This window comes from Nerophis lumbriciformis, linkage group LG26 (genome assembly GCF_033978685.3).
Source record: "Nerophis lumbriciformis linkage group LG26, RoL_Nlum_v2.1, whole genome shotgun sequence".
In the NCBI taxonomy this organism is placed as follows: domain Eukaryota; kingdom Metazoa; phylum Chordata; class Actinopteri; order Syngnathiformes; family Syngnathidae; genus Nerophis; species Nerophis lumbriciformis.
Window position 1 is genome coordinate 24,569,456 of NC_084573.2, and position 26,652 is coordinate 24,596,107.

Below are 26,652 nucleotides of genomic sequence, written 5' to 3' on the forward strand. Positions count from 1 at the left end.
TTGGGATGCTGAGAAAAATTGACAGGGTACATTTATCTTTGTGTGTTTGTTTAATACGAGGCAGTGAGATTTTGCACTATGATAGAGCAACCGATTTACGTGGCTAAAGTTAGCCCAGCAAACTTGTGCGCTTTTGACAGTTGCAGCATTTGTCAGCCAGATGAGGTGGTTCGGGCATCTGGTCAGGATGCCACCCGAACGCCTCCCTAGGGAGGTGTTTAGGGCACGTCCGATCGGTAGGAGGCCGCGGGGAAGACCCAGGACACGTTGGGAAGACTATGTCTCCCGGCTGGCCTGGGAACGCCTCAGGGTCCCACAGGAAGAGCTGGACGAAGTGGCTGGGGAGAGGGAAGTCTGGGCTTCCCTGCTTAGGCTGCTGCCCCCGCGACCCGACCTCAGATAAGCGGAAGAAGATGGATGGATGGATGGATGGCATTTTTATTTGCAGCATTTTTTTTGCATTTGTCTTTGCTTTTAAATCATTTTTAATCTGCATATTTTTGTGCATTTGTTGTTGATCTTGCATCGTTTTTTAATTGACAGCATTTTGTTTTTGCATTTGTTTTGGTTCTTGCCGCGTTTATGTGGTTGTAGCATTTTTGATCTGCAGCTTTTTTATTTTGCATTTGTTTTTGATCTTGCTGCATTTAGGTAGTTGCAGCATTTTTCTATTGCATTTGTTTTTGATCTTGCTGCATTTAGGTAGTTGCAGTATTTTTATTTGCAGCATTCTTCTTTTGCACTTGTTTTGATCTTGCTGCACTTAGGTAGTTGCAGCATTTTTGTTTGCAGCATTTTTCTTTTGCATTTGTCTTTGTTCTTACAGCATTTTTAATTCACATAATTTTTTATGCCTTGGTTTTTGATCTTGCAGCGTTTATGTGGTTGCAGCATTTTTATTTGCAGCATTTTTCTTTTGCATTTGTCTTTGTTCTTACAGCATTTTTAATTCACATCATTTTTTACGTGTTAGTTTTGATCTTGCAGCGTTTATGTGGTTGCGGCATGTTTTTAAATTTAACTTACAGCATTTTCCTTTGCATTTGTTTTTTTATCTTGACATCTGTCTGTGGTTGCAGGATTTTTGATTTGCAGCATTTTGCTCTTGCATTTGTTTTTGTTCCTGCTGCATTTACGTGGTTGTAGCATTTTTAATTGGCGGCATTTTTAGTTTGTATTTGTTCTATATCGTGGAGAGTTTATGTGGCTGCAGTATTTTTATTTTGCAGCATTTGTTTTTGCATTTCTATTTGTTCTTACAGTTTTTTTTGCAGTATTTTTCTTTTGAATTGTTTATTTTTTTTAATTTTTTTACAGTATTTTCGATTTCTATCATTTATATGCATTTTTTTTATTTTTTTTTATCTTGCAGCGTTTATTTAGTTGCGGCATTTTTTAATCTACAGCATTTTCCCCTTGCATTAGTTTTTTTGTTCTTGCTGTCCATCCATCCATCCATTTTCTACCGCTTGTCCCTTTCAGAGTCGCGGGGGAAGGGGGGGGGGGGGGGTCCTGGAGCCTATCTCAGCTGCATTCGGGCGGTAGGTGGGGTACACCCTGGTTATGTGGTTTGCAACATTTTTAATTTGCAACAATTTATTTTGGATTTGTTTTTCTTCTTAGTGCATTTTTCAATTTTAAGCATTTTTCTTTTGTTTTGTTTTTCGATCCTGTCGCGTTTATGGGGTTGCAGTATTTTAAATAACTTTTGCATTGTGTTTTGTTTTTACAACTTTTTTTATTTGCAGCATGTTTCTTTTGAATTGTTTTTGTTCTCACAGCATTTTTCAATTTTCAGCATTTTTCTGTTTTTTTGTTTTTTTTGTTCTTCCCATATTCATGTGGTTGCAGCATTTTTCATACGCTGGTTTTATGGTGTTTGTGTGTTTTTGGATCAAACTCCGTATTTTATTGAGGATTATGACTGCCCCTAGAGGAATTAATGTGTATGAAAAATAAACAAATCATTGCCTCATTTTACAATGTTCATTGTGTGTATACAGATATTTATGTATTTATGTTTCAATGCATGGAATAACTTGATGCGTGATGTAGCGATATTCAAGTATATGTGTATACTTGTTCTTTGTAGGAGACAAAATGCATTGCTTTTCCTTAAAAAAAAGAATTCATTCATTCAGTATTTTAATGTGATTTGGTAAATTAAACTTCTTTCATTGACTCCAGCTGCTTATGGGATTATGTTGCCATAGCAACGGTTTTGCCGTTCTCTCTCCCTCTCTCTCTCTCTCTCCAAATCATGGTTTTCTTCCATTTTTTGCTGTGATACCGCGAGACTCAGCGGAGCGCTCCGCTTTAAGACGACTGCTCTCGCGAGAGTTGACGTGCGGCCAAAGAGGCGGTGGCGTCATCGGCGGCGAAGGGGCGGAGCGAACCTTTTTGCAACTTTGGATGAACTTCTGAGTCGAACAAACGGCAGGCAGGCAGTGAGGAAACACACACACACACTCACACTACTACACGGCCAGAAGAAGACACAAAGTGTACAAATCCGGGACGTCTTATTTTTTTTATTTTTTTTGAATGAACATCCGTGACTGACAAGCGAAGGTGTGTTTTTGTCATCTCTTGACGAGCGAAGGGATGAGAAGGTTCCGTGAATGAAAAAGGTGAGTTGACTTCCATCTTCCCACACTTTCCGACACAAACATGTCAAAACGTGACGCTTCATTAAGTCGTCTTTATTCGGCTTTCTTCACGCTTCCTTTAGACTAAAGCGAGCCCAAAAGTTTCGCTAGCGGTCTCGAAATGTGACCCTCCCAACGCCGCCGCTACCTGCTTCTACTACATTGTTTCATTTGTATCTCCATGGCGGAAAAAAGACGGAACCAAAACGTTAAATGGTGTCTCATTGGAGAAACAGGAAACCTTGCGTATCAGATGAGATGTCTCGCTGCAGCCGCCCATGCGAATCACACAGGAAACTCACAAGTGTGTCCGTCCTCTCCTTTGAGGTGCATCGGTGACTTGATTTGTTTGCCAGCTGACTCTATGATGTCTGCAATGTGCCCAATCAATCAAAATGGTCGTCTTGTGTGTGTGGAGGCTACTTCAGCCTTGGTGATGTAACAGCTGTGCATCCAAGTGATGCAGGTGATATTCGAGCACGTTCCGACTAGAAAGTCCGTTAACAGAGAATATAACAACTCTAGGTTGTGTAACTTCTGAAATGTTTGAGAAAGCTAACAGTAAGCATGTGTCAAGTACCAAAATATAGGACTGTGAAGTGTTTATCTGGAAAAATGTGTCAAAAAAAAAGAAGAAGCTAGCATGCTAATATGTCTGTCAAGTACCAAAATATCAAACTCGAAGGTGTACGTCTGAATAAATCGTCCAAAAAGCCTGCATGCCTATTTTAGCATGATTTCAGCTAACAGGTAGCATCTGTCAAGTACCAAAATATCCAACTCGAAGGTGTATGTCTGAATAAATCTTCAAAAAAAGCTAACATGCCTATTTTAGCATGATTTCAGCTAACAGGTAGCATCTGTCAAGTACCAAAATATCAAACTTGAAGGTGTATATCTGAATAAATCGTCCAAAAAGCCTGCATGCCTATTTTAGCATGATTTCAGCTAACAGGTAGCATCTGTCAAGTACCAAAATATCAAACTCGAAGGTGTATGTCTGAATAAATCGTCAAAAACGCCTGCATGCCTATTTTAGCATGCATATAGCTAACAGGAAGCATCTGTCAAGTACCAAAATATCAAACTCGAAGGTGTATGTCTGAATAAATCGTCAAAAACGCCTGCATGCCTATTTTAGCATGCATATAGCTAACAGGTAGCATCTGTCAAGTACCAAAATATCAAACTCGAAGGTGTATGTCTGAATAAATCGTCAAAAAAGCTAGCATGCCTATTTTAGCATGAGTTCAGCTAACAGGTAGCATCTGTCAAGTACCAAAATATCAGTATGTCTGAATAAATCGTCCAAAAAGCCTGCATGCCTATTTTAGCATGATTTCAGCTAACAGGTAGCATCTGTCAAATACCAAAATATTAAACTCTAAGGTGTATGTCTGAATAAATCGTCAAAAAAGCCTGCATGCCTATTTTTTAGCATGATTTCAGCTAACAGGTAGCATCTGTCAAGTACCAACATATCCAACTCGAAGGTGTATGTCTGAATAAATCGTCAAAAAAGCTAGCATGCCTATTTTAGCATGAGTTCAGCTAACAGGTAGCATCTGTCAAGTACCAAAATATCAAACTCGAAGGTGTATGTCTGAATAAATCTTAAAAAAAATCCAGCATGCCTATTTTAGCATGATTTCAGCTAACAGGTAGCATCTGTCAAGTACCAAAATATCAGTATGTCTGAATAAATCGTCAAAAAAGCCTGCATGCCTATTTTTTTAGCATGATTTCAGCTAACAGGTAGCATCTGTCAAGTACCAAAATATCAAACTCGAAGGTGTACGTCTGAATAAATCGTCCAAAAAGCCTGCATGCCTATTTTAGCATGATTTCAGCTAACAGGTAGCATCTGTCAAGTACCAAAATATTAAACTCTAAGGTGTATGTCTGAATAAATCGTCAAAAAAGCCTGCATGCCTATTTTTTAGCATGATTTCAGCTAACAGGTAGCATCTGTCAAGTACCAACATATCCAACTCGAAAGTGTATGTCTGAATAAATCTTCAAAAAAAGCTAACATGCCTATTTTAGCATTATTTCAGCTAACAGGTAGCATCTGTCAAGTACAGAAATATCAAACTTGAAGGTGTATGTCTGAATAAATCGTCAAAAAAGCCTGCATGCCTATTTTAGCATGTTTACAGCTAACAGGTAGCATCTGTCAAGTACTAAAATATCAAACTCGAAGGTGTATGTCTGAATAAATCGTCCAAAAAGCCTGCATGCCTATTTTAGCATGATTTCAGCTAACAGGTAGCATCTGTCAAGTACCAAAATATCAAACTTGAAGGTGTGTGTCTGAATAAATTGTCAAAAAAGCTAGCATGCCCATTTTAGCATGATTTCAGCTAACAGGTAGCATCTGTCAAGTACCAAAATATCAAAGTCGAAGGTGTATGTCTGAATAAATCGTCAAAAAAGCCTGCATGCTTATTTTAGCATGATTTCAGCTAACAGGTAGCATCTGTCAAATACCAAAATATCAAACTCTAAGGTGTATGTCTGAATAAATTGTCAAAAAAGCTAGCATGCCTATTTTAGCATGATTTCAACTAACAGATAGCATCTGTCAAGTACCAAAATATCAAACTCGAAGGTGTATGTCTGAATAAATCGTCAAAAAAGCCTGCATGCCTATTTTAGCATGGTTACAGCTAACAGGTAGCATCTGTCAAGTACCAAAATATCAAACTCGAAGGTGTATGTCTGAATAAATCGTCAAAAAAGCTAGCATGCCTATTTTAGCATGCTTACAGCTAACTCTGTCAAGTACCAAAATATCACACTCAGAGGTGTATGTCTGAATAAATCGTCAAAAAAGCCTGCATGCCTATTTTAGCATGCTTACAGCTAACAGGTAGCATCTTGTCAAGTACCAAAATATCAAACTTGAAGGTGTATGTCTGAATAAATCGTCAAAAAAGCCTGCATGCTTATTTTAGCATGATTTCAGCTAGGGCTGCAACTAACAACTAATTTGATAATCGATTAATCTGTCGGTTATTACTTCGATTAATAAACGGATAAAATAGACAAACTACATTTATATCCTTTCCAGTATTTTATTGAAAAAAAACAGCATGCTGGCACCATACTGGCACCATACTTATTTTGATTATTGTTTCTCAGCTGTTTGTAAATGTTGCAGTTTATAAATAAAGGTTTATATATATATATATATATATATATATATATATATATATATATATATATATATATATATATATATAAGGAGCATCTGCACATGCGCACAGCATAGATCCAACGAATCGATGACTAAATTAATCACCAACTATTTTTATAATCGATTTTAATGTATTTAATCGATTAGTTGTTGCAACCCTAATTTCAGCTAACAGGTAGCATCTGTCAAGTACCAAAATATCAAACTCGAAGGTGTATGTCTGAATAAATCGTCAAAAAAGCTAGCATGCCTATTTTAGCATGCTTACAGCTAACCGGTAGCATCTGTCAAGTACCAAAATATCAAACTCGAAGGTGTATGTCTGAATAAATCTTCAAAAAAAGCTAGCATGCCTATTTTAGCATGATTTCAGCTAACAGGTAGCATCTGTCAAAAAGTACCAAAATATCAAACTCGAAGGTGTATGTCTGAATAAATTGTCAAAAAAGCTAGCCTGCTTACAGCTAACAGGTAGCATCTGTCAAATACCAAAATATCAAACTCGAATGTGAATGTCTGAATAAATCGTCAAAGCTAGCATGCCTATTTTAGCATGCTTACAGCTAACAGGTAGCATCTGTCAAGTACCAAAATATCCAACTCGAAAGTGTATGTCTGAATAAATCGTCAAAAAAGCTAGCATGCCTATTTTAGCATGATTTCAGCTAACAGGTAGCATCTGTCAAGTACCAAAATATCCAACTCGGAGGTGTATGTCTGTGAAATTAGGTAACAAGCTACTATGTCAATGTCAACATGATAACAGATAGCGTTAGCCATGTGCCAAATACATGACACTTGCAAACATAGCTAACAAAAACATGCATGCTAACAGTAGGCATGTGTCAAGTACTCAAATATCAGACTCAGAGGTCTATGCCTGTGAAATGAGCTAAAAAGTTACCATTTCAACGTCAACATGCGAGCAGTTAGTGTTAGCCAAGTACTAAAATATGACACTCGCAAAAATAGCTAAAAAGCATGCACAGTAAGCATGTGTCAAGTACCAAAATATCACTCTGAAGTGTATGTCTGAAAAAAATGCCCAAAAAGCTAGCATGCTAAAGTTTACATGCTAACAGGTCAAGTAGCAAAATATCAGACTCTAAGGTGTATGTCTGTAAAATGAGCTAAAATGTTTGCATGCAAACATCATGTTAGCGTTAGCCAAGTACTAAGTGATATGACCCCTGCTAAAATAGCTTGCATGCTAACAGTTAGCATCTGTCGAGTACATGTCGTTGTTGTCACGGATGAGGCCCACTACTATATATGATACGATATATGGTGTATATCTGGGAAAAAAATGCCGAAAAAGCTAGCATGCCAATTTTAGCATGCTTACACGCTAACAGAATCTGTCAAGTACCAACGTTATTAAGCAGTGGCACAAACATTCATGCCATTTCAAAACAGAAAGTACAAGATTGTCAGAGACATTTTAAAACAAGCTATTAGTGCACTTTTGTGCATGATGTCACTAAGATGACATATCAAAACAACACTAAATTAAAGTGCACTTTTTGTACAGAACACCACTACAATAGTTTAAAACAAATAAAGTGCACTTTTGTGCATGATGTCACACAAGATATTTCAATAACTGTCAAATAAAAATGAGCTGCATAATAGGAAATCAAATAGTGTATGTCCTTCGCTATGTGGTAGGTTCCTGCGGACGTTATCTCCTTCTGTTGTTGATTATTTTTTTATACAGTGTTGATGTGGAAATGGTTGCCTCAGCATTTTGTTGGTGTGGCACACTCTTCATTCTCTAGCGGGTGACATTTCAAATGATGCTACATATTAGCAGTAATGCTACTTTTTGTAGCAACGCTTTTGCCCCACACTTGACAAATTACGGTTGTCTGTTCAACATCTTCCCGCTTGAAGCCAAACCACTGCCAGACGATGGACCCCCTGCTGTTTTTCTTGGGAATTAATTCTTCCTTCATTTGTTACCAGATTCGCACCTTCTTTCTCTCGTATCACCACTCGCACCGCACCTCTAGCATCACAGCTAACGTTACCCATGCCGCTACCTCTCTGCTCTGCGAGGGCGTGTACGTATGTGACGTGTGTAAGAAGGTGCGCTTGTTTTATGTCTCTGTGAAAAGGAGAGACAAGAAAGAGTGAGAAGAGCATGTAGTGTAATGCCCGCAGCTAAAAGCAACTGCGTGAGAACGTATACTCGAATATCACGATATAGTCATTTTCTATATCGCACAGAGACAAACCCGCGATATATCGAGTATATCGATATATCGCCCAGCCCTAGTGTAGTGTATATCTGAAAAAAAGTTGCCAAAAAAGCCTGTTTGCTAATTTTAGTACACTTACTTGCTAACAGTTAGCATGGGCCAAGTACCAAAATATGACACCTGCAAAAGTTGCTAAAAAAGCTTGCACTGCTAACAGTTAGCATGTGTCAAGTACCAAAATATGTTTGCGTGCTGCGCCATTGACTAACATCAGCAAGAAGCATTTTGACTTTGGAATGGTTTGAATAAGTTGTGTTAGAAAAGTTGAAATATTGCCTATTCATTTTCAATGGAAAATTGTGGCCCCCTTCGGAGGCATATTCGACGAGCGTAAGAAAAAGGAAGACTGCTGCTCGAGTGTGCGACGGAATACTTGCAAAACTGGAAAAATGTTTTGATTGATTGATTGAAACGTTTATTAGTAGATTGCACAATACAGTACATATTCCGTACAATTGACCACTAAATGGTAACCGAATAAGTTTTTCAACTTGTTTAAGTCGGGGTCCACGTTAATCAATTCATGGTAAAAAGTCATGTCAAGTTAAAAGCATGTATAAAATATGTTTTGAATGAAACCGGCCCTATAGATCCTATTCTGCTTGTGTTTTTTTTGTCACGTTACAAAATACTTTTTTTTTTCGATACAAACACTTCCACTGCAAGCTGAGAATGGGCTCTCGGCCAATCACGGGGGACCTGGCCCCCGAGCCTTGTGATGTGTGTTGGAGGGACAGGCTCCTCGTGTGTGTGGCTAAATGTGTGCATTGACTAAAAGCCGTCTTCTGTCTTCATGTATCTGTTCTTTATGTGTATGTAACAGTGTGGAAAAATTAATTTTAATTAATTTTTTTTTAATAATGGCACATAGCGGTTGCTGGCGTGATCCCAGGTTGCAGAGAAGGCAAGCGACCCGACTTGCAGGAAGAAAGTCATTTCATTAGGAACTAGTAGGGATAAGTACCGAATGCAGTACTTTTTTGGCATCGACCGAATCCCGCCGGTCCTATCTGGCAACGATTCACGTATAATCCAAAGGTGCCATGGTTTTATTTCTCGGGGCATTCAATCGATCGTAACTGAACTGTTTGGTTTGTCTGAGAAGATGTTTCGCCTCTCATCCAAGTAGGCCTTATTTGTTCATGCTCATGGACTTAGATTGGTCATGTTTTGGTACCTGGGTTGTGCGGTATGTCACACTAAGAGATCACTCTAGCAGCACTGAGAGCAGACCTAGCCATATCTTTAGGCTATATTGCAATTTTCAATGGCAACAAAGGAATTATCTCGCTCCAATTAAGTAAGGCTCCACTTTTCCAAAAATACGTTCGCTTGATGCTCATTCATATTGGCTTTTTCTTTTAGCATGCTACTGATTAGCATTAGCCATATACATGATAGTTCAACACCTCCAAATTTGTTAATGAAAACTACAACTAAAATGCACGTTACAATCAGCTGGTGCATAACAAGTGCAATACTTGCAGTACAACACTTTTTAGGGCACAACAGACAGCAAAGACTGCATTGACCAACACACCATGAACTATACATTGGACTTGCAACTGTAATTACAACTTAATAATTTGATAATAAAACAAGGTATAACAACTGGACAGCATTTACCAAAACCTGCTCCTTTTTAAATGTTGCAATAAAAATTTGATTTTATTATCAAAAACAATTATTATTTATTACACACATAAAAGTACCGATAATTGGTACAGTATAGATCCTCGGGCACCGGGAATTGGTACTAAATAGAACTAATAAACAGTGTGGAACAGGTGTGCTAGCAGGACAAGGAACAGGAAATAAATGTACTGCAAAACTCATAAACCAAACAGGAAATACTACCAAAACAAGAGCACCAGGACAGGAAATGATACCAATCAAGGAAGAAAAGTCCAAACTGTCATATGGGCTCACCCCTGCAGTACCGTTACATGTCCTCTATTGTCCCAGAGCCCCTGTTGGGACCTATGACTAGTTTCCGCTTTTCTAACTTAAAAACGTTGCAAAGTTAGATCTTCGTTTCAAACAGTGCCACAGCGTCAAGGCAGCTATCAGACATCATTTCGTAAGCGGGCTTGATCATGATCAGCACATTGTTCACGTTAGAAGAAATAGTTTTGCTAATTACTTACCTGTGTGTAAACGAAGGGAATAAGCGGTAGCAAATGAATGGATGGATGGATGGATTTGTGTTGCAGCCTTAAGCCAATTACGCAATGATTTGAACAAACGAATCAATAGATAATTCAATTACTGAAATAATTAGTAGCTCGTAATCGTATGCATGATGTTTTTTCAATTTCCTGCTTTTAAAGACCCATACAATAACCCGTAATTTATGTCTATTATCTTTGACATTTAGACTTAACTGTAGTTTGTGCACACCTTTCTTTGGGTCAGCTTCTTCAGCAGCGGGCGTTCAAACACTTATCAGCTTTCAGGTGGCTGATAAGTTTTGACGTGTTGAAGCTCGATGTCCCTCACCACCCCGAACATTTAGTGCAAATAGAAGGATAGACATCTGCCTTTGTAACCGTGGAGAAGTCCCACACGTTCGACGCCATGTTTGTTTACTGTGAGCGCCAAGCAAGTTCACGACAGGCCATTTACGGCACAGGCAGGAGAAAAGGAGCGCTGGATTTTCCCACCCCAAGCCCTCCGCGGGTAATCTCGCCTCATTGGAGCGTTTTTTTTTTTTTTAAACGGTTATCAATTTCTGGTTGTATTGTCGCCACAAACGTTTTCTCTTTGGCGTCGCTGGTACCCTTCTTTGGGGTCTGGCGTCTCGCATTGTTTTGTAGAAATTGCAGTTGACAACCTGTGTTACGAATCTAACATGCACAGCGAGAACAACATATTAGGAAGAATGTTCTATTATCCAAAATGCTATCCATCAGATAAAGTGTTTCTCTTTTCTTTCCTGCGTGCTCCTCTTTTCCTCTCCACCTCCCTCAAGTCCCTTTAACCATCCCCAACAGTCTTTCCTCATCTTGCTTCCTTCCTGTTGAGGAAGGCATGCCAGGATTCTGACCTTGTCATCATCTACTTTTCTCACAATGACTCGCACTCCTCTGTTTTTTCATTTTTGTCAGCATTTAAAGGCACCCTCTAACTTATTCAGCAGTGTGTTTAGGCGGTGCTTAAAATGTAAGCCAATACCTGCATAAAAACTAGGGATGTCGATATTATCGGCCGATAAATGCGTTAAAATGTAATATCGGAAATTATCTGTATCGTTTTTTTTATCATCTGTATCTGTTTTTAATTAAAAATATTTTTTTTTAATTAAATCAACATAAAAAACACAAAATACACTTACAATTAGTGCACCAACCCAAAAAACCTCCATTTACACTCATTCACACTCATTCACACAAAAGGGTTGTTTCTTTCTGTTATTAATCTTCTGGTTCCTACATTATATATCAATATATATCAATACAGTCTGCAAGGGATAGAGTCCGTAAGCACACATGATTGTGCGTGCTGCTGGTCCACTAATAGTACTAACCTTTAACAGTTAATTTTACTCATTTTCATTAATTACTAGGTTCAATGTAACTGTTTTTATATTGTTGTACTTTCTTTTTTATTCAAGGAAATGTTTTTAATTTATTTATCTTATTTTATTAATTTAAAAAAAAAGTACCTTATCTTCACCATACCTGGTTGTCCAAATTAGGCGTAATAATGTGTTAATTCCACGACTGCATATATCTGTTGATATCGGTATCGGTAATTAAAGGGTTGGACAATATCGGAGTATCAGCAAAAAGCCATTATCGGACATCCCTAATAAAAAAAAATATTTTGTATTATTCAATATCCACTAGGAACTTTGTGAATATTTGTCAATAATAATCTGATTATAATCTTTGTGATTGACACATGATTTCATATAATTTGACAAGCTTATCATGTTCAACTGTAAGTAGGTTAGATATCATTATTACGAATAAAATCAAAAGTAAAACGACTAATTCAGGGTTAATTGTTTGAGTGGGCCCCGGGCCCCTCTCTATTGGAAAAGCTGGGCCTTGACTCGGTCAAAAATATTAAGTACCCCTAATATAAATGATAATAGAACCATTTCAAAATGGGTTACAAAGTCTTACAATTTATGCAGTAGCATACTACGTTAATTGCGGTTGTATTATTTTATCAAAACTTTTATTAATCTACTTTTTAACTTACTGTTAATATCTGCTAACTTTCTGTTGTAACATGTTTATACCCATACTTGTGTTCAAATGTAACAAACACTTATTATTCTGTTGTTTGGATACTTTACATTAGTTTTGGCTGATACTACAAATTTGGGTATCGATCCAACCCACTTACACTTAACTTACACTTAATCCTCTTCGTCCCTGACGGGACATAAGGCTTCGACAATCTGCCTCCATCTGTACCTGTCTTGAGCAACATGCTGTGCCTCGCCTCAGGTTAGGTTCATCACCTTCAGCTCAGCTGTCACCGTACGCCGCCACGTGTTCTTGTGCCGGCCTTGCTTCCTTTTCCCAGGTGGAGTCCAACGTAGTGCGATCTTGGGGATGCGGTCTTGGTCCATCCTCAGAACATGCCCAAGCCATTGGAATCGGCGGCATTTGATCTCTAGCACCACATTGTTGCACTTGGTCTTCTTGTATAGATCGGGGCGGCATGGCGTAGTGGGGAGAGCGGCCGTGCCAGAAACCTGAGGGTTGCAGGTTCGCTCCCCGCCTCTTGACATCCAAATCGCTGCCGTTGTGTGTCCTTGGGCAGGACACTTCACCCTTGCCCCCAGTGCCGCTCACACTGGTGAATGAATGATTGGTGGTGGTCGGAGGGGCCGTAGGCGCAAACTGGCAGCCACGCTTCCGTCAGTCTACCCCAGGGTAGCTGTGGCTATGAAAGTAGCTTACCACCAGCAGTTGTGAATGAATAATGGGTTCTCACTTCTCTGTGAAGCGCTTTGAGTGTCTAGAAAAGCGCTATATAAATCTAATCCATTATTATTATTATTATGTGCATTGGATATTTTCTCGGGCCAGAAGATTCGGCAGAGTTTCCTGAGGCATCCATTGTGGAAGGCTTCGACTTTTTTCATGTCGTAGGATGTTACTCGCCAGCACTCCGAGCCGTACAACAATACAGATTTTACATTACTGTTGTATCGATCCAACACCAAGTAGATACAGGCAGTATTGTTTATATCAATGCTGATATTGATACTTTACATTTTCAAGATCATTGAATGATTACATTTTTGATCACAATTATAATCAGACAAAGACACAGGATGGCGGTATAACCGATTAGATGTTTAAAGTATGACCTACTGTTGGATCGGATATGAATCCTTTAGTTTTTGCCCTTAGGTCCCGTGATAAAGGAGGGCTTTATTTCTTGAGTTTGTAAACAATAACAAAAAAACAAAATTTATTTTATTTTGACATTAAAAAATATCCATCCAACCACTGTGGTATCGACATAATACTGTAATACTTGGTATCGTTACTGTCCATATATACAGTGCATCTGGAAAGTACCGTAAATTCCGGACATAACCCGCTTCTTTTTTCCCACACTTTAAACCCTGGGTTTATAAGATTGAGCGGCCAATTTATTGATTTTTCGTCAGTGGCGGCTATGGTAAAAATAATTCAATAAAAAAACAAGCAAAAACACTGAGGGTGTTTTATTGTTTGTCCTATGGGGCCATCTTTTGGACGAGTTCGCTTACTGCAGGTGCTGCAGTGTCCTTCCATTTACCGGCAGTGTTTTTTGTTTTTTTTACGAAACGTTGTTCAGTCTTCTAGCCGTCTATAGCGTTCCTACTCGTATGTAGTCTTCATTCATCACTCCAAGCAATGTTTCTAAGTTTTACAATATAACTAAAACAGTTCATACTTACTAAACTGTCCCATGTGTGATGTCTGTAGGAGTGTTTTCATGCATATTTGTACGTGCTATCATAATGTAATGACACTAGCGTCATTGGCATTAGCTAATAATGTAACACGTTATCGAGTGTCTGTGTTAGTATTAACTTACGATGGCATTCTTTTTGTATCGTTTGTTTCACAATTTCCTCAGTAAATTTACCAAGACGTCACCGTGGAGTTATTGAGTCTGTTTAGCTGATTAGAGAGCTAGCTTCCGCACCTATTGGGTCCATGAAGATGACTTCTGTTTTGTTTGATCAGCCGTTGTACTGCCGTGTTACAAACACTGTTTGGAAACAATTAAGGTATGCAAACAAACATTTACAAAATATTTCTGTGTAAATAACTGATTGCACAATGTATATATCTGTGGCTTATATTCCGATGCAGCTAATATATGGTAAAATAATATTTTCTTGTAAAATTTAGTAGGTGCGGCTTGTAGTCCGGAAAATGCGATATTCACAGCGCTTCACTTTTTACACATTTTCTTTTGTTAAAGCCTTATTCCAAAATGGAATTAATTTATTCCTCGTAATTCTACACACAATACCCCATAATGACGATGTGAATTTTTTTTGGAAAATGTATGCAAAGTTATTTAAAATAAAAAAAATAAAAAAAATCCTATGTACACAACTCCGGTACTCACATCCTTTGCTCTATAGTTTTGTTGCAAACAATTCTAAAAGAAAACATTTATTGTGTGTAGAATTTTGAGGTAAAACATTCATTCATTTAATTTTGGAATAAGGCTGTAACATGACAAAATGTGGAAAAAAGGGAACCTCTGTGAATTTAATTCGCCCACTTTATTTGCGTTCCAGAGTTCTATCTAGCTTGTGGTTATCCGTGGTCATATCTTCCTACGGTGTGTCGTGTAGCATGTTTAGTTATTCCTTGTCCTACTGGGATGATATTTGTAAGTAACGCACTTTATTTGCCGCCATGGTGGCGAGGGTTATTGATTTAGAAGTTGCTTTGCAGTTGCACTGTGGAGGGACATTAGCCCATGAGACGCTATATTGTATTGAAAACATGTCCGTTCGCTTTTCGTTGTCAAATTTGCGGACAAAGCATGATTGTGTCACCAACATACATTATCACGGTAACGATAGTATTAAAAGCTCTATTGTCAGCCAAATTTATATAAAATATTTCATCCATCCCACAGCCCGAATACACACTAAAATAATTTTAACCTGAGTTTAATTTAAAATAAATAGGCAACTCACACATAATATACTTTCCTTGACAGAATAAACATTTAATATTGTTCTGTTATTATTTGAGTGTTTAAGTATGTTTAATTTCTTCGGTTTTCATTTGTAAAAGTTTTAGTATTTCTGAATATTAAAGGCAAAACAGGTGTTTTGTATTGGAGAAAAAATGATAATGTGTCTGAGTAAGGTTGGGTTTTGAACCTTTCGAACACTTTGATTCTCCCAAAATTGTTCAAATTCTTTAATTTCGATTTCTACTTTCGATGTCTGACCAGAGAAATAGCGGGCAAATATGCTCTGAACAACAAAGAAGAAATAGTCGCCGCCATTTAATTTTAAATAAGCCATTTTTGTCCAATTTATAAAGTGGGCTTTTCATCAAAAGATACTCTGGTTAGCACCCTCATATAAACTTTGGAAACTTTTATGATCACCGTGCCTATTTAAGAATCGAACTCTAGGATCGTTAGAATGAATCGGGATCGTTTAAATAATGCCGGACTCTATATATTAGTCATGTTTGAAGCGCCAGCTGCTTCTCATGGAAAAATAAGCAGTATCACTGTCAGTTTTTTAAAGTCTGGTAATCAGTCACAGTTTTACAATAATTAACATTTGAAATGATAATACAAACCGTCTGTAATTTTATGGCGGTTTCTTGCATCTCTATGTATTTAGCCTTTGCACTGTGCTTTCTCAAAATAATGTTAATGGCTGAAGTTCTTCCAGTTGATAAGCACTTATTTTTCCCCCGACGGTGTCTTATTGTTTACAAAAGACGAGACGCATGAATGGTTTTAAGCACATACAACAGTGGGTTATACAACAGGCTCATGTTGTGTTGTGACAGATGAGACACAACTGGGGATAAAAGGTGATACAATAGTTAGACTGGCTATTGGGTACAGAAGTAAACAGAAGGAACACCCAACACAGATGGAGAATCCAGAGAACAATGCTCAAATGCTCTGAGCAGTTGTACAAGATGAACAAATAACACCAGATAACTTGAACGCTAAAATATAAATTTGCTTACTTCAAAGTATTTCAGTCTAGTACTGTAAGTCTTTCAAAACGTAACTCTCACACCATCCAACATTTATGGAAGTGTCGCTGAAATTCCCGCCAACTGCTTTGCCATCTGTTTCCCAAATCCAGACAGAGCTCTGAAATATCCTCCTTGTTGTAAGACTTTGTCAGTATCTTGGCTGCTTGTGTTGGGTTTTGGAGGAAGAGGCGTTGTTCTGTTCTCGCTTGGTGACTGCGAGTGTCGAGCTGTGGCTGCACAGCCATTAGCACATGAATCTTTGTAACATCCAACTTTTAGGGATTGCAACCAAATCCGTATATGTTGTCTGCGGGGCCATTTACATTAGGCCGTTCTAAACGTAACACAAAGCCAATCTGTCATTTTGGGTCATTTATTTGCTCTCGGAGCCTGAAAACTCAATGATTTTGTCAATTTCTGTCTGTAGAACCTGAGGTTGTGCAATATATTTACGATAGAGTGCACTGATATATAAGTCGCACCCGGAAGAAAACATAGATTTCCATATATGAGCCGCACCGGACTATAAGCCGCAGATATACACTTTGTGAAATTAGAAAAGTGACACAGAAAGATTTTGTAAATGTTTATTTACAGCACATACCTGAATTGTTTCCAAACGCTGTCTGTAACACGGCAGTAAAACGACTGATCAAACAAAACAGGAGTCATCGTCATGGACCCACTAGCTGCGGAATCTAGCTCTCTAATCAGCTAAACAGACTCAATAACTCCACAGTGACGTTTTGGTGAATTTACTAAGGAAACTGTAAAACTGAAATAATACAGAATAAATGTTTTAAGTGAATAATACTAACACGGACACTCGTCAACGTGTTCGCGCGACGCTAGCTTGATTACATTATGATAGCCTGTATAGATATGCATGAAAACACTACAATCAAACATGTGACGGTTTAGTAAGTATGACTTGTTTCAGTTATATTGTAAAACATACAAATGTTGCTTAGAGTGATGAATGAAGAAACCGTACAAGTAGAAACGCTATGGATGACCAGAAGAGGGGACGGCACTTGTACTTCCGATTCAAGGCACCAAACAGACTGTAGACGTTCCACCCGCAGCACCTACAGTGAGCAAACTCGACCAAAAAATGACGCCATAGCACACAAACAGTAACACTTATATTTAGTGTCTTCTCTGTGTTTTATGAAAACTAATTGTTGAATACAAAACATTACGACCGTTAAAAATCCATAAATTAGCTGCATCAATTTACAAGCCGCAGGGTTCAAAGAGTAGGAAAAAAGTAGCATCTTATTATAGTCCGGAAAATACGGTATTCTGCATAAAAGAACCATTTTAAAACAAGTTGCAAAAGCTCCTAGTTTAGCTGCTGACGTATGTGGCAACATTGTGTCATTTCCAGTTGTGTTGTTTTTCAAAACTATTATTAATCTACTCCTTCCAATACTGACGTCACGTCCGCTTTATTTTGTAGTGGTGTAACGCACATGGAGGGCAAATAAGAGGCTAGCTGACATCCCTTGGATATACATATATCAACAAAGGGTAGGGTTTCCCCTGAATGTAACTCAACGTCGCATATCGCCACGGCAAAATCATAGCTGCCACAGGTTAACACTGTTTTTTTTTTACGAGAGAACAAATTTAAGTAGTATAGTGTATTTTAGCCTCCAGAAGAAGTCACACAAAGTATTTGGCTATTTTAAACTTTTATTGCCAATCTTATGATAACAACCGGCCCAAATCCAATTGGCAATCTAGGGGAAACCCTGCGGGGTATACAAAAAGACGGTTATGTTTAACAAGGCAAGCATTGCCACCAAACATTACCTCCTCTTTGCTTGTCCGAAAGATTATTTTTACCGGGTCATTCATTTAAGCATATCTTGTCAGTCGAAAACTGCGACTTTGGCAATAAGCGTTGATTTTGTAATGCTATTTTCAACGTCAGGTGCCAGACCGTGCGGATTAGTAAACTTTCCTCTTGTTGCCATTGTAGCCTTCACTTTGAAGTGGCTTAATCTTCAAACACCACTAGTGCATTACTGCAGGTCAAGGCTTTGTTTAGCAAACCGGAATGGTGAGATTATATCCTTTGTTCTTGTCTGAACTGTGCCGTTACTGCTTTGGCATGAATATACTTTAATTCTCCCCAATCTGTCAAACAAATAAAGACATTGAATCTGGCCACAAAGCTTTTAAAACATTTTCTTTTGTTGGCTCAGGAGTCCGCACCAGGTGGTATATTCATGAATAATTTTTTTTTAACACAGGCTTGTTTCGACTTGAGGGTGGTTGGTTTGAGTGTAATCCATTTTAAAATAGTTTTGCTGTGTTGACTGGGCATTTCTTTTCATTTTTTGTGTAAAAACGTGTCCTAGTAAGCATAGAATCAAACAAATACCAATACAAACATGCAGTTTATCTATGGGATAATCAATAACACGGACTGCGGCAGCCCAGCAGGCACAAGACATTGATACAACGTTGTTTATACATACCGGTATATGTATTTAAAACGGACTTCTAAACAACGTTGCAAAATATTTGTAAATTGAGACAACGTTGATGTCTAACCAGTGCTGTACTTTAGCTTTTTTACTAGTAGCACCAGTGCTACTAAATGGAAACAAAAAAATAGTAGCACATAATTTTTTATTGTAGCACAGAATTTTTTTTGTAGCAATATGAAATGTCTAAAATATCACCATTTCATTATTAACACTCAAACAAGGGACATGTAACGCGTTACTGTAACGCCATTAGTTTCGGCGGTAACTAGTAGTCTAACGCGTTATTTTTTATATTCAGTAACTCAGTTACCGTTACTACATGATGCGTTACTGCGTTATTTAACGTTATTTTTTATGTAGTATCAGCTAGAAAGTGAGAAGATCTGAGTGTGTTTTATTGGAGCGCTGCAGTGTCGTCCTTCTGAATCTCGTGTCACAAGGAAGAAGGGCGCTGGGTGTGGGTGTGTGTGTGTGGGCGGGGGGCGTGTCTGATCATGGCGTAGCTGCAGTCGAGTTTCTTAACATGGAGATATTCTCAGTACTTTTCTTTTGTCGAGCACAAAGAAAAGAACATTTTAGTTAAATGTAAGTTGTGTCTTGGATCAAATATCCCATCTACTGCCCAAAACAGCAATTCAAATCTGCTGAAACAGCTACAAACGCAACATGCTTCGACGAAGCTAGTAAAGAGAGACACACTTCACCTCCTAAGCAACAGCGGCTGGATTTTAACAAGGCACTGCTAGTCAGGACAACATTGATAGAGCCATTGCAGCGTGTGAGCTAGAAGACATGCAGGCTATTTCTACAGTGGAGTTACCCGCTTTCAGGCAGCTAATTAGCATGATACCGGGCGTCAAATGGCACCTGGACAGTGAGTACATAAAAATGGAAGGCAGGCTAAAGTAGACACTCCAAACTCTGCCTCTGCTCATCATTCAGCACTGAAGGTACACACACTGTCAATTCTCTTATATACTCTTTCATTCTAGACTTCAAGAGTGTTTGATTATCACATCACTCTAAATGCATAGACTATAAAGTTCACAAACATAAAGAGGGATCCTAGTGGGCCAGGCCAATCTTTCCTTATCTCTAAACTAAAACTGGGGAAATGTGTAGAGTGTTCTGGGCTTCAGACATGATTTTATTTCAGAATTCCTTGAGAGAGAAAAACGCCTGGTTAGGCTTTGTGTATGTAGTGTGTGCCTTCCTTGGTTTACAGCTATGTTGTTATTATGCTGTTTGTTACTTAAGTATGTTATGTAGCAGCTATTTAAAATAGTTTGCGAATAAATTTGTCGCACTATACAGCACTGATATTGTTGGATCCATGCTGTTGGTTGGGAAATTACCAAATTTCAATGGTCAAATCAACGTCACAACCTGACATTGAATAAATGTCGTCAAAAAGCATGTTGTTCCAATGTGAGGTTTGAGTTGCTCAACGTCAGGACCTAATTCAACAAGTTGTCAACGTTGTTTTATTGTCTTGTGCCTGCTGGGAGTATAGGTTTTATGTAACCCTTATGGTTTCTAATTATTATTATCTTATTCGATAACGAATCTGTGATTTACGCTGCCAATATTGATCATTTATGATTGAGATTGGTCGATACAGTACAGATATGGATCCCCTGTATTAAACTCAAGTCAAGCTTTAACTGTACATTTTTCAATGTATGTACAGTATGGTGTGTGCCATTGACAGTGTACCAATATCAACACAATGTTTAAACCATTTTATTGTATTACTTACTTTTGTTTGAGTAAAACAAAGTCAATAGTAGGACTGGATAAAACGATATCAGTATATATCGTGAGAGACACGTAATCAATATCTATATACACTGCGTTTGATAAAACGTTCGATAATTATTTTTCCTTCTACGTCGGAAGAAACAGGAAGTTGCGAAGCGAGGTTGGTTGCATGAACAAAAGCACTCACTGAGCAAGGCAGGAAGTGATCATTGGGATTGACATGCAAACAGCCAATCGGGTAACAGTATAAACTATATCAAGTTTGCTTGCGCCATTTTTTTGTCTCACGGTTAAATTCTCGATGTAGAAGAGAAAGTAAAAATTTGTGCTGGAGAGTGCTAAAAAATTATCGATAAAACAAGAAAAAAATCCTCTTGACAGTATTTTTTGATTTTTTTTAAAAAAATGGACCGTTGTGATATGCCACCAAGACCGGTAATACCACACCATTTTGCACTAAACCTGCAGAAAATAGAGCGCCTTCACTCTTTGTATGGAAACACATAATTGTTAGCCGCCCTCTAATTGGGGGACTAAAAATAGATTGTGTCAACCAGATGGGATTGTTGTTTGCGATCGGCATTAATCGGCAATGACAATCATATGCTTTTTCACTAAAATCGCCTGACACTTATCGGTGGCCAATTAATTGATCGGCACATCCCTAATTCTTATAGATGAATATTATATTCTATGGCAGACATTCTCCTTCCAAGGATCTCATTGGATTGTGCAGGTGTACCCTATGACATGTCTCGTGTTGCTGTACAAAACGGCTAATTGATCTAAGGAAGGTCTATAAAATGTTTATGTAATTGTTTAACAGTCAAGGTACTCCTTAACGGCACGTTTGAGGCTCTGATACAATTTGAATTAAGTGTTCTCACTTGCTTGTGACAGGGGAAAGGTGCCTCGTAATGAAAGCCATTTTGCTTAGGTTTGTGGGTCCCATATGTCCATGCCAGCGGAGATAAACACACAAATCTGCATTGATTTACTGAACACAGCCGCAACAATTTTTTTGGCTGAACCCTCTGTAGCCTTTTCTGCCTCGCTGTTAGCTGTACTGAAACGGATACGGAGACGTGGATAGCAATGTACCCTTTGCTATGCGTTAATGTGGTATCTCTTTGTATTGTGTATATGTTCTTCAGTTTCACACATGGAAAATGTACTTTTTCTTATTTCCACTGAACATTAATTCCAGTATCTACTGCATTGGTTCATAAGTAGACTCGATAGAAGTGTCTAAAGCAGAAAAAAAACAAGGTCACAACATCTGCCTTGCAGGTGGTGGAAGCTGAAACCACAACAGGAAAGTGGCATGCCATGATGTGTAGCGCTCGCCGCAACGTTTGAGAGAAGAGGGGGGTGTGTCCCTAGGTTGATTTTCCGATCTCACATTCAATGCAGCTCATATTCCTGGAAAATCCATAAGTTTGACACATGCCCATGACTAGTTTGATTGAATTGTGCTTTTAGCAGAGCCCGGAGACTACAACGGCTTGCATAATGTATGTGAATGCTGTGCGTGCACAATAGGGATGACCTCATAGTTTACAGTGTCGTTTAGGATCGGAATGCAGAAAAACAATAAAATCAGTGCTCCTCACTAGTAGTACAAAACATGCTTGTGTGTTCCCATCCCTCACATGTGTATTCAGCCTTCGTTTTACAGAGGTTGTTTCAATATTTACCCAGGTCTGGTCTGGTTAATGATTATGTGTGAGGGGAATCGAATGAAATAATCTGTTTTCAGTACCAGTTGGTGAAATCAATCATACAACAATAGACTCACTGTAAAGAAAACCAGATTTTTAAACTACAAATACATATCTTAATCTGATTTGATTAATTTACCCAGACTTTTTTTATTAGAAATCTAGTTAGTCTTTTATGTTTACACTTCAAGTCACTAGTGTGTGTGAGTGACAGAAAGAAAAGCTGTCTGTTTGTATAGATAATTCGGGAGTAATACCGCCGTTTATCATTAATACAGTTAATTGTTACTCCCCTGACATGAAACAAACACTTCTTACTTTCAAATATTCAAGATCACTGAGAGATTTAGTTTTTGACTGTTTAATCACTATTATAGTCAGCAAAGAAAACAAAACCACTGGGCGGCAGTTCAATTAGTTGTGAACCACCTGCAAAGCATTTGTACCTGTCACACTTCCGCCAGTGCCATTGGGCCCCGGCTGCAGGGTCGTCTGCAGGGAGCCACACTTCACAGCCATAGCCAGAAGCTTCCCTGGTCTTCTACTTCTGCAAGGTTTCTTTGGAGCCTTTGTTAGTCTGGGACCTCTGATGCCCAGAGTCTTTAGGAACCACTGGATGGAGGTTCCAGTGTATCCTCCACACCTGACTTCCACTGGGTAGGCGTGAGAACTCCAACCAGATTCTTTGTAGGCAGCTGAAAGGTCTGCATATTTCTCTGCAGCCTCCATTCCCTCTATCCATGAGACTGTCAGTTCAGTCAAGTTGACGGAATTTGTGACAGAAGACCAGAGCGCAAAATCTGGTTGTAGAAAAGTATTAGGTTGACTTCCCTGTTCCATTCTCCTCCCTCTATAGTACTGCTCAGGGCCTCTCCCCTTTTCTAAAAAATTGGATGGGCTGGTGTGTTGCTATTGGGTTGGCTTTGTTTGCTACAAGTCTGCGACCTTCGCTGGTCTCCGCTAGCTTTTGCAGAACTTGGTCATGGCGCCATCTGTATCGGCCTTGTGTTAGTGCCGCTTTACAGCCAGAGAAGATGTGCTGTAGACTAGGACTATGGAGACTGAGAGGTGGCAGCGCTTGTTTTTGCCAATCCACCGGTGTAGGTGTTACAGTAAGCTGGCTTCCTACTGTAACGACAAGGTCGCATCGTGATGCGGGTGTTGTTCTCCCAAGGATGCAGACGGCTTTGGACACAGCTTGCAGGTAGGAATATGATTTATTTAAAATATAAATCATACGATGAATAAACAAAAGACACGCACGTAGCACAAAAGGCAAAAACAAAAGGGCTAGCGTGGGAGCTAGCAAGCCAAAATAGCCTAGCGTGAAAACTAGCAGCTAAGGAACAGGAAATAATCGTCGTCATCAGTTGTGTAAGAACAAACTAGGAAGCCAGACCGAGTGAGGCCAGGGCAAAGACTAAATAGCCCTCTGATTAGCGCCCGGGCAACAGGTGCGCGTCCCGAACACTAACCAGAGGCAGGTGTGTACAATCTGCCGTCATGGCAACTGAAACAAAACTCAAGGTGCTCAAAATACATGTGACTCAAACATAAACAAACTATGATCCGGGCAGCGGATCATAACAAAATTAAGTATTTTGTTATTTAGGATATGTTCCCCTAGTGTCCAAAAAACTCTAAATTAAGTCTTTGTTACTTAGAATATGTTCCCCATATTAAAGTGTTGCCAAAAACATAACTTTGTCTTGAATTGGAAAAAAAACCCCATCATTTTATTTTTCACTAAAGAAGGGTTCGGTGAATGCGCATATGAAACTGGTTGGGTTCGGTACCTCCAACAAGTTTAAGAACCACTGCTCTAGACTCTTATTATTCTACTTGTCAATTTGGTATTCATAGCAGGTTGCTCTCTGCTGTAACACTTGCTTTAAGTTTTTTGTTTCAATTTCAATGACTTCGCTTTAAACGCCCCAGTTCTTTTTTTTTTTAACGTCCATTTATATACAGGTACTTCCTTGTCAATCCCTTCAAGACTGTTTGAGATTTTATGATTCTAAAGTGCTGCTTTGAACAGTCACCAATCCATCTATTCCAGTGGTGTTTCTGCAGTAATGTTTCCTGAGGGTCTCCCCGGCTGTGAGGTCAATCAGTGGTTTTATGGATGTGAGACATGGGAGTTGAAAGTGAGCTGCTGGTTTTCATTTGGAGTCAGCTGGTGCTTAGAAAGGCTGAGTGCTGGAGTTTGAGCTTGTTTAATGTTAAGTGTCTTCAATGGGCCTACACTGCTTTTTTGTATGTCTACAGCCCATTAGTCCTTCACAAAACTGTGACTATTGAGGAGGGGTTATGACATTCCACTTAGTGTCTATAGTTTACAGTATGTTCCCACTCTAGTTTCCAAGCCATCACATTTCTTTGATTTAATTTGATGGCTTTACATGGAAACCTGGAATTGAACAGCTTCATGTCAACCATGCCTATCTGCAAGCCCAAACTAATTCCGCAGTATATCCTTTTAAAGTGCTTATGGTAATGTCTGTGATTGTGGATTAGAGTGGGCTGAGATCTAATAGGATAGTGGAGAACATCCGTTCTTGATTTAACCTCATTTTATGCAGGCGGCAAGCATGTAAAGGGTTAGCGCTCAAAGCACCATTGGCTTCAGATTCAATGAACTAATGTTGCCAGGCAACAAGTGCAGTTCCACTTTGGGAAACTATTGCTTGGTAACAAAATTTGTTTCCAAGATGTGAAAGTCGAGTCACTTGAGGGATGAGGGATGGATGCAACCATCGGATATAAAATCTGTGTTGTGACGTTTGTGGTAACTTCGACAAGACATTAATGCATGGCTGTCCAATAGGGCTGGGCGATATGGCTGAAAACTGTATCACAATATCAGTTTTTTATATTGGTCGATATCGATAAATATTGATATTTTTTATGACCTACGGAAATAAGGACCAGAAGAAAAATATAATGTTAACATTTTTACTTCAAATGTAACCTTCCTCTGATTATAATCCCCTCAGCTATCAAGGCAGAATGTAAATGAAATGTCAATACAAGCATGGAAAACAATCAGTCAATGTAAACACAATTCTAAAATTACAATAAAGACTTAATAATAACTTCTTTAAGGTAAAAAAAATAAGGTATAGGTAGGAAATACCTAATAAAGTGTAACAAAATAGAGTGAAGTGTGAAAATGTCAACGTGGAGAAACCTGAGAAGAACAAGTATTTGCAAGTTTATTGCCACAAAGTAAATGCTATGCAGTAATTATTTAAATATTGTTAGACCAAATTATTATTTTAAAAATAGCATGCATATTATATTTTAGTTACACAGTCCTGCACTTTTGTTCCTACCTGTTTCCCTACACCCGAATAGGGAACGGAGGTGTATTGATAGGAAAACATGAACGCGGCGAAGGGCAGTCCAAAAAAACTGCCATACTGTGGAGGTAACTTTTCCTGTTTTACCCACCGTTTCTTTACTCTATGCCGCACTAATTTTTTATTTATTTCTCAGAAACTCTACAGTGAGATGGTGCAACCAAAAGAGATGGTTGATACTGGTTACGCGGTTGTCTGTTTAGCGTGTCCCTCCCATTTCACGACCCCTTCCTGTTTGTCTAGCTTACCAGACCGCGAGTGCCTTTGTTCATGCAACCAATTCTTTTCGTTTTTTCCGACCCAAAAAATATATATTTATCGAACGTTTTATCGAACGCATTTTATATTGATATGATTACATGCTTATTGCAATATATATTGATATCGTTTTATGGGCTCAGCCTTAGTGTCCGAAGTGTGGCCCGCAGTTAAGTTTTTAAGGCCGGCGGCACATTCTAAAGTTACTATAAACATTTTTAAAGGTGGGGAAAAAAAGATAAAACGGGTGTAATGTAACGAGAAAAAGTTAGTGTTGACTCTAATAATTTTTTTCTTTAAAACTGTCATTGCTCAAAAATAAAAATGAATCAAAATCAATGTTGTTATGGATTACTTCACATCAAATATTTCACTTTGAAATATTTTTTGGGGAAAACAATGCATATTTTGTGTGTTTTCTTTGACTGAGGGTATAAAACAAACATTAAAAAAATACTAAAAACTTAAAATCGATTCTTAGATCTGAAGTTGATCTAGAGACTTAAACGTTGATAGCAGGAAAAAGGACTTATTTTTAACACTTTCATGAGGGGGGCTCTTTTGGATGCCCAATAATTTTAGTGGAATTTTTTTTTTTTTAAACTCATTGCTCAAACAATAATATTAATTTAAAAATCAATCATGTTATGAATTACAGCAAGGCACATTTCTTTATAGAGCACAATTTGTACACAAAGTGCTTTACAGAAAATTACAAGAAGGCAAAA

The 26,652-nt window shown here is 38.4% G+C and overlaps 1 protein-coding gene across 4 annotated transcripts in view; it reads left to right on the forward strand.

Annotated features, from left to right (window-relative positions):
• The first annotated feature begins 2,357 nt into the window (after positions 1-2,357).
• sipa1l1 (signal-induced proliferation-associated 1 like 1) overlaps positions 2,358-26,652 on the forward strand; it is a 209,495-nt gene continuing 185,200 nt past the window's right edge. For all 4 annotated transcript variants that reach the window (XM_072916279.1, XM_061987120.2, XM_072916278.1 and 1 more), the window contains exon 1: positions 2,358-2,630. The gene's annotated coding sequence lies outside the window, so the exon portion shown is untranslated. The remainder of the gene's footprint in view (positions 2,631-26,652) is intronic.